An 8,440-nucleotide genomic window follows, 5' to 3' on the forward strand; every position below is an offset into this window, starting at 1 on the left:
CAAATCAATTAAATCGACTAGTTGCCACATTTTGTAATCCGAGGTAAGTTGTATGTAAATAATACAACTAAAATGTTAATATATGTGTTGAATTGTACTTGAATTTAATATAGCATGAATTTCTTGATTGTGGAATTGGGAAAGCATGATGGTAATAGAGATAATAGAGTTCCCGTTTGAACCTAGGAAATAAATCAGACATTCATACCATAACTTATGGGTTATTGTGAGCTAGTGTAAGACATGTCTGGGACATGCATCGGCCACATCATGAGAGCCAGTGTAAGACCATGTCTCAGACATGGCTTCAGCATTGAGACGAGTGCTAGTGTAATACATGTCTGGGACATGCATCAGCCTCGAGACGTAAGTCAGTTTAAGACATGTCTAGGACATGCATCAGCTACGAGATGAGTCAGTGTAATACCATGTCTGGAACATGACATTGGCACAAATATGCTAGAGCTTGTGTAAGACCATGTATGGGACATGGCATCGGCACCTTACCCCATGTTTGAGGCTTAATGAATATTTGATAGTGTTCCAAATGGTTCAACGATGAAAGTTATGATTTCAAGTCAACGAGGAAAGTATAACTTTATTGTGAGTGGTACAGGTACCTGTTTGGTATACATAAAATATGAGCCTAAACTAAATATTGATAAGTAAGTTTTACTTATGCCCAATTGCATATTATGAGCTTGTTGATGAATGGTAAAGTTATGTTGTAAATTTATTTATGTGCAACTTACTAAGCTTTATGCTTACTCCCTCTCCTTTTGCATTTTTTTATAGTGCCGCCTATCTAGCTCAAGGATCAACGGAAGTTAGAGATATCAATCACACTATCAATCGAAGTATTCAACATAGTTTGATTTATATTTTTGAATATGCATGTATAGGGAACTAGACTTGTGTTTTGTGTCATTGTCAATTTGGCCAAATGTGTTGGCTTGGCATAAATCTCTCATTTTGTATTAAGCCTCGAATGATGGTTAATATTCATTTTGATTATGAGTAAAATGCACACATGGAATGTTGTTTATTGTGGCTGATTTAGTTGTATGAGATAGCCTTGTATTGACTTTGGTTGCTAATGTATAGGTTGTGTAAGTAAGGGTGGCAAAGAGGATTGGTAAATAGCCTTATATTATCCACACGGGTAGACACATGGGTGTACGTCTAGGCCATGTGTGACACATGGTCTACCCTATAGGCATGTGGTCCGGCCGTGTGTCCCCTGCACAGCCGTGTGTTTCAGTCGTATGATAGAAACGGCCTAGCACATGGGCGTGTGCATTGGCGGTGTGACATTTTGGGGATGCTGAATTCAGAAACAGAATGTCCATGTTTTTGCACACGGGCTAGGACACGGGCGTGTCATGGCTGTGTGATGGACACGGACGTGTCCCTGTATTGCTTAGGTCGTGTGAGCCACACAGGCCATCACACGACCATGTCGAAATGGCCACACGGACGTGTTGCCCTTCCACGCGAGCGTGTGCCTTGTTTCAAAGTCAAATTTTCTATGGATGGTTTAAGGACCCGGGTTGATCCTGAACAGTTTTCAATGGTTGATTTGAGGCTCGTAGGCTCATAATAAGAAGTTTAAAGTAGAAATTGAAAAAAGTTTTAAATTGGACCGAGTTTTGATGACTTGTGAACATTTGAGTGCATGAGATTGAGTTAGGTAATGCCTCGTATTTCGATCCAGTGTGGGCTACGGGTGTGGGGTGTAACATTTAATGGTATCAGAGCCATGGTTTAGTCAGTTTAGGACTAACCTAGCGAGAGTATGGGTCTAGCTATACATGCCATAATTGTATATTGATAGTGTGACAACTTCTGACGATTATAAATTTTATTTTTATATGGTAAATGGATCCTGATAGAGCCACGGTGGATGACGTGGAGGGTAACGCATCAGCTCCTGCTGAAGGGACCGCTCCAGTTGAGAGCGAGCCCGTGACTATGGGCCAGGGCGGAGGGGCTAGAGAAGCCTCCCTCCGAATGATGGATGCTTGGTACATGGAGTTTGTTCGTGCGAATCCGAATGCTCCACCTCCCCCACCTCCTCCGATCTCTCAGTATGCCCCGGTACCTTCACAAGGCACGGACTTGATAAGGAGGGAGAAGCCTCTGGTAGACAAGATTAGGACGCAAGGGGCCGAGGAATTCTGGGCTAACTTAGATGAAAACCCAAAGAAAGTAGAGTTTTGGTTAGCGAATAAAGTTAGGGTGGCTGATGAACTGTCGTGCACGCCCGAGGAATGCATAAAATGTGCTGTATTACTTTTGCGAGATTCAGCCTACCAGTGCTGGAACACTCTCATTTTGTCGTACCGAGAGAGAGAGTAACTTGGGAATTTTTCCAGGAAGAGTTCCAAAAGAAGTATATTATCTAGAGGTTTATAGATCAGAAGAGGAAGAAATTCCTAGAGCTAAAGCAAGGTCGAATGTCAGTGACAGAATATGAGTGTGAATTTGTGAGTCTCAGTATGTACGCGCAGGAGTGCATGTCTGTTGAAGCCACTATGTGTAAGAGGTTCGAGGGTGGTCTTAGTGAAGATATCTGAGTATTTGTTGGCATCCTAGAACTAAGAGAATTTGTAGTGCTCGTTGAGAGAGCATGCAAGGTAGGGAAGCTGGTAAAAGAGAGGAGGAAAGTGACTTTTGAGTCGCGATATTCAAAGAAGAGAAAGACAGGGAAGTCACATCAGTCCTTATCTAAAAGATCGATGGAATTCACTGCTCGATCGAATGCTTTAGTGGGGTTTTCGAATAGAAACAAGAACTGGCAGAACATAATTTCTAAAGCCCAGACCACTTCTGTCTCGAGAGTCAGCAGTGCTCGGCCAAATAGGCCAGAATGTTCTCAATGTGGTAGGCGTCACTTTGGCGAGTGCTGGGGGAATGAAAGGGGTTGTTTTAAGTGTGGATCATTAGAATGCTTCATCTAAGACTGTCCCAAAATGGAAGAGAGAGAGAAAAAGTAAGAAGTGAAGGCAAGTAGTGCTCAATTGAGGGGTAGACCACAAAAGAACCCTGGAAGCGGGGCTTTTAGCAGAGGTGCGCCAAAAGATACTGCAGTGAGGTTCGAGGGCAGACCACTTGGAAGGACTTATGCTATTCGTTCCCGTGAAGAGGCAGAATCTCTAACGTGATCACAGGTACCTTTTCTATTCATGAAATATCTGTTGTTGCTTTAATTGACCTGGGGTCTACCCCCTCTTATATTTGTATGGAATTGATACCTCGTATGAACATAATAGTAGAGTCCACTGAGTTTGTGATAAAAGTGTCCAACCCTTTAGGCAGACATGTGCTAGTGGACCAAGTATGTAGAAATTGTCCTTTGACAATTAGAGACCACTGTTTTCCGGCTAACTTGATATTATTGTTATTTAATGAATTTGATGTAATCCTTGGGATGGATTGGTTGACTTCTTATAGTGTCGTAGTGGACTGTGAGAGAAAAATTATTGAGTTGAAATGTGAAGACGGAAGTGTTCTTCGGGTCAGGTCAGATGAATCAGATAATTTGCCTGTAATAGTATTATCTTTGACTGCTGAGAAATATTTGAGGAAAGGATATGAGGCTTACCTAGCTTTTATGCTGAATACTCAAGTGTCTGAGTTGAAGATTGAATCGGTACCAGTGGTTTGTGAGTTTATGGATGTATTTATAGAGGAACTACTCGGATTGCCTTCAGTGAGGGAAGTTGAGTTCAGAATTGAGTTGGTCCCCGATACGGCACCCATCTCTATTGCTCTATATAGGATGACTCCTACAGAGTTAAAGGAGTTGAAAGTTCAACTACAAGAGTTAACTGACAAGGGCTTTACGAAACCGAGCTTTTCCCTGTGGGGTGCTCTGGTGCTCTTTGCGAAAAAGAAAGATGGGTCGATGAGGTTATGTATCGACTATTGATAAACCATAATTTATACATATTTTCCCCATGTTTAACGCATTTTATGGATGATTTTCCATTAGAATTGGTGAATTTGATGCTCCTAATGCTTTAATTTCATGTTTTAAACTTAGGAGAGCATAGGAGAGCGAAAGGAACGAGAAACGGGCCAAAAACGGAGAAAATGGGCCAAAGTACGAAATCAACATGGCCTGGACCTCCTCACACAGGCAGACCACACGGTCGTGTCAATCTGGAAGAATTGGAGCACGACTCACACGGGCATAGCACACGCTCGTGCCATTCTAACAAGCTCGGACATGGCCTGAAGTAATCGCACATGGGCATGTCCCTGCCGAGCCATAATTAAGTCCAATTCGGAAAAGGCCACTTTTGAGGGCTTCTAGGCATTCCAAAGCTTATAAATACACCCTAGAAGAGGAGAAAAAGGAGAAATAGAGAATAGGGGGTAAGGAATTACCCTAAGGAAGCCGATTGATCCATATCAGAAGTCGGATTCATCATCAAGACTAAAGATCTCTCCTCAATTTCCCTTCAGGAGTTTTGGGTTTTCTTTATGTTTTGTATTCTTTATTTTTCTGAGATTTTTCTTATTTAGTTATGAACTAAATCCCCTAAATACCTAAGGGGAATGAAACCTAAGATGAATCTTGTTATTAGTTTTTGAATCGATGATAAATATTTAACTTGTTCTTAATTATGTGTTCTTAATTCTTGTCTTGATATCCCAGGATACTGATTCAAGAGATGCTCTTATTCAGAGGAGGAATAGATCCTGTCTAATAGTACTTTTGTCATAATTAAGCGGAGTTGATTGCGCGCCTAGAAATAGGGTGACAAGATTTTGCCGAATTAGGGTGAAACCTAATAAGAGGATCCATAGATCGAGTTAATGCAACCCTAGAGTGTTAATTAGAGAAAATTCTCAGTTATTCAATCTAGGGATTAGATGTTATTAGTCTTGAATAGGGATAATAACATAACTTAGGGATCTCTATGGAACAAGTTGAATGAATAAATCGTCCGATTTGGAGTCAGAATAACAAGTAAAGTCTAGGTGGATTTTTCCTTAGGTATTGTCTCAAGTCAATCGATTTTCCCAAAAGCAATTCCCCAATTCTTTTCTCTGTACGTTCTTAGTTTAGATAATTAGTTAATTAAAACAAAACCCTATTATTCTTAGGATATATAATAAAAAGACAGTCATTACTAGTACTTTTAGTTCCATTGGGTTCGACAACCCGGGCTTGCTAAAACTATACTACTGTTCGATAGGTACACTTACCTACATCGCGATAATAGTTAGTTCAAGAACGAGTAATTATAAATATTTAAAACCTATCACGAAACCTCGCGATCAACTATAGACAGCTCAATAAAGTAACAGTGAAGAACATGTAACACCCCGAACCCGAGACCGACACCGGAGTCGAACACGAGGTGTTAACAGACTTTAAACCCCTTATAAAAATATTTCTCAGACACTGCCAATCTGCGTACTAGTAGCTTTAAAAATCATATCTTGAGTTTCACAACTCGAAAATCAGTTTCGTGATTTTTTCCTGAAACTAGACTCATATGCCCATCTACATATTTTTTTCTAGAATTTTTGGTTGGGCCAATTAGTACAGTTTATTAGTAAAATTCTCCCATGTTACAGGGATCGACTACCCTGACCTTTGCGCATTACGACTTGGATATCTCCTTGTACAGGGCTCCGATACTGATTCCGTTTGTTTCTATAGAAACTAGACTCAGATAGGAATCTATCCATATATGGTATGACTCCTAATTATCTCTGGTTAATATTTAATGAATTTCCAAAGTCAGAACAGGAAATCCAGAAACCGTTCTGGCCCTGTCTCACGAGAACCTGAATATCTCTTAACATACTATCCGTATGATTGTTTCGTTACTTTCCTATGAAATTAGATTCATCAAGGTTTGTTTACATAATTTATTCACTATTTAATTCCCCTCCTACTATTTTTAGTGATTTTCCAAACCTACATCACTGCTGCTGTCAGCATCTGCCTTTAAGGTAGACTTTACCTATTTCATGGTTTCCATGATTCAACTAGCCCTTATGTACATACACAAAAAAAGATCAACTCAGCCAAAGGCCGGTAGCTCGTTTATCCACTGAGCGAATACTTATTTGTAAGGGCTCAACTAAATTCAAGCACATACGAAACATACCTCAATGTTGGGATGTTTCGAGAGTATTAACTGGAATTTTACAGCAAGTTCATTCATTCCCAAATCACGTACCTTCGGAATTTAACCGGATATAGCTCCTCGTTCAAATGCCTTCGGGACATAGCCCGGTTATAGTAATTCGCACAAATGCCTTCGGGACTTAACCCGGATTTAGTAACTCGCACAAATGCCTTCGGGACTTAACCCGGATTTAGTAACTCGCACAAATGCCTTCGGGCTTAGCCCGGAATTAGTATCTCGCACAAATGCCTTCGGATCTTAGTCCGGATATTGTCACTTAGCACAAGCCTTCAGGACTTAGCCCGGACAGCATTCAAATAACCATGCACATTTAACAATAAATCATGGCCCATTCGTATTTCATTTTCGTTAGCAAAACTCAAACACAAGACATTTATCATTCTTGCAAATTCGGCTCAATAGCCACACAAAGAGCATGATTTTAATTTGCTCAAAACATGATCTAATCACATCATAATTTAAGCTCTTTTACTCAAGAACTTACCTCGGGTGTTGTCAAACAATTCCGATAGCTATTCGACCACTTTTTCCTTCCCTTTATCGGATTTAGTTCCCCTTTGCTCTTGAGCTTAATTAAACAAATAAATTGATTTAATCATTTGAGCATCGAAAAGGGGAACACAAGGCACTTAGCCCATATTTATACATTAGACATTAAAGTCACATATGTACGGAATCATGAATCAAACTCAACATTTTAGCTAATTTTTCCCCCTTGGCCGAATATGCATGTCTATTTTGGGGCCGATTTCAACACTTAATACATTCTACAAGTATGGTCACTTGTATTGACTAAACACCCTTTTGTTTCAAGTTCAAAACTTGGCTAATACACACATATACACACTAGTAAAGCATCCTCTCCCTTTCCATCAATTTAACACATGCATTGCTCATTAACAAGCGAAAGTTATATTCGGCCTTAGCACACAACTTGCTAGCCGATTCTTCTCCATTTAGCAACCAATGCACATATGTGCTCACTCAAAAATGCTAAAAAGGAGGTTCAAGAATCATCAAGCCACCATCACATGCATCATTAACAAGCTTCATATTTAGCATGCAATGGCATTAACACAAACTCCACCTAGGCCGAATCTTAACTCATCCTCATGCCTCATCACCACAACATCAAACATCAACCAAGAATGATGCATCCATGGCCGAGTGTCATTTCCATCACATAGCAAGATTTAGACCATGGGCTAGGTAGAACTCAAGCTAACAACTAAAACATGCATGCATCTCATGGAACATCATCAAACATACCTTAGCCTAGCTACATGCATGGCCGAACCTCTTCAACCTTTCTTCTTCCTTCCTCCTTAAAAGTTTTGGCCAAGGATGAACCAAAAGATGAGCATTTTTTTTCTTTGTTTTTTTTTCTTTCTAGTTTCGGCTAAATGAAGATGAGAAAGGATGAACAAAAATTTTCTCCTTTCTTTTCTTTAGCTCACGGCAATGGGGGGGGGAAACAACTACACACATTTTTTTTTGTATTCATCATACTCCTTTTCATTATTTTATGCCCATGCCCCTTATTTTATTTTTTTCATACATACCTCACTAGGCCAACATGTTCCCAACATGTTTCCACCCATAGCATGGCCAACCACTAGCTCAAATTTTGGGTAATTTGACATGCAAACCCATCATTTTCACAACATGCATTAATAGACCATTTTAATTAGCCTATCATATTTTCACCATGTCTCATATCAATCCCTATTTAATAATTTCTCATGCAATTGGCAAAATTGGAGAATGAAACTTCCACATACTCATGTACACACATAATAAGCATAGAATATGGAAATCAATTATTTTTATGACTCGGTTTTGTGGTCCCAAAACCACTTCCCGACTAGGGTCAATTTTGGGCTGTCACAGAACAAGTACCCTTTGCCAAGAATCATGACCTGTTTGATCAGTTAAAGGGAGCCACTGTATTTTCCAAGATTGGCTTGAGGTTAGGATACTACCAGCTAAGTGTGAAAGAGCAAGATGTACCGAAGATCGCGTTTCAGACAAGATATGGGCATTTTGAGTTCCTCGTCATGCCCTTTGGTTTGACTAATGCCCCGGAAGTTTTTATGGATTTAATGAACCGTATTTTTTGGCCATTTTTGGATAAGTTCATGGTTGTCTTTATCGATGAAATACTTATTTATTCGCATGATGAGAGTGAGCACGCAAAGCATTTGAGAAATGTATCACAGACCTTGAGAGATAAACAATTGTACCTCAAGTTCTGTAAGAGCAAGTTT

This window comes from Gossypium hirsutum, chromosome A10 (genome assembly GCF_007990345.1).
Source record: "Gossypium hirsutum isolate 1008001.06 chromosome A10, Gossypium_hirsutum_v2.1, whole genome shotgun sequence".
NCBI lineage: Eukaryota > Viridiplantae > Streptophyta > Magnoliopsida > Malvales > Malvaceae > Gossypium > Gossypium hirsutum.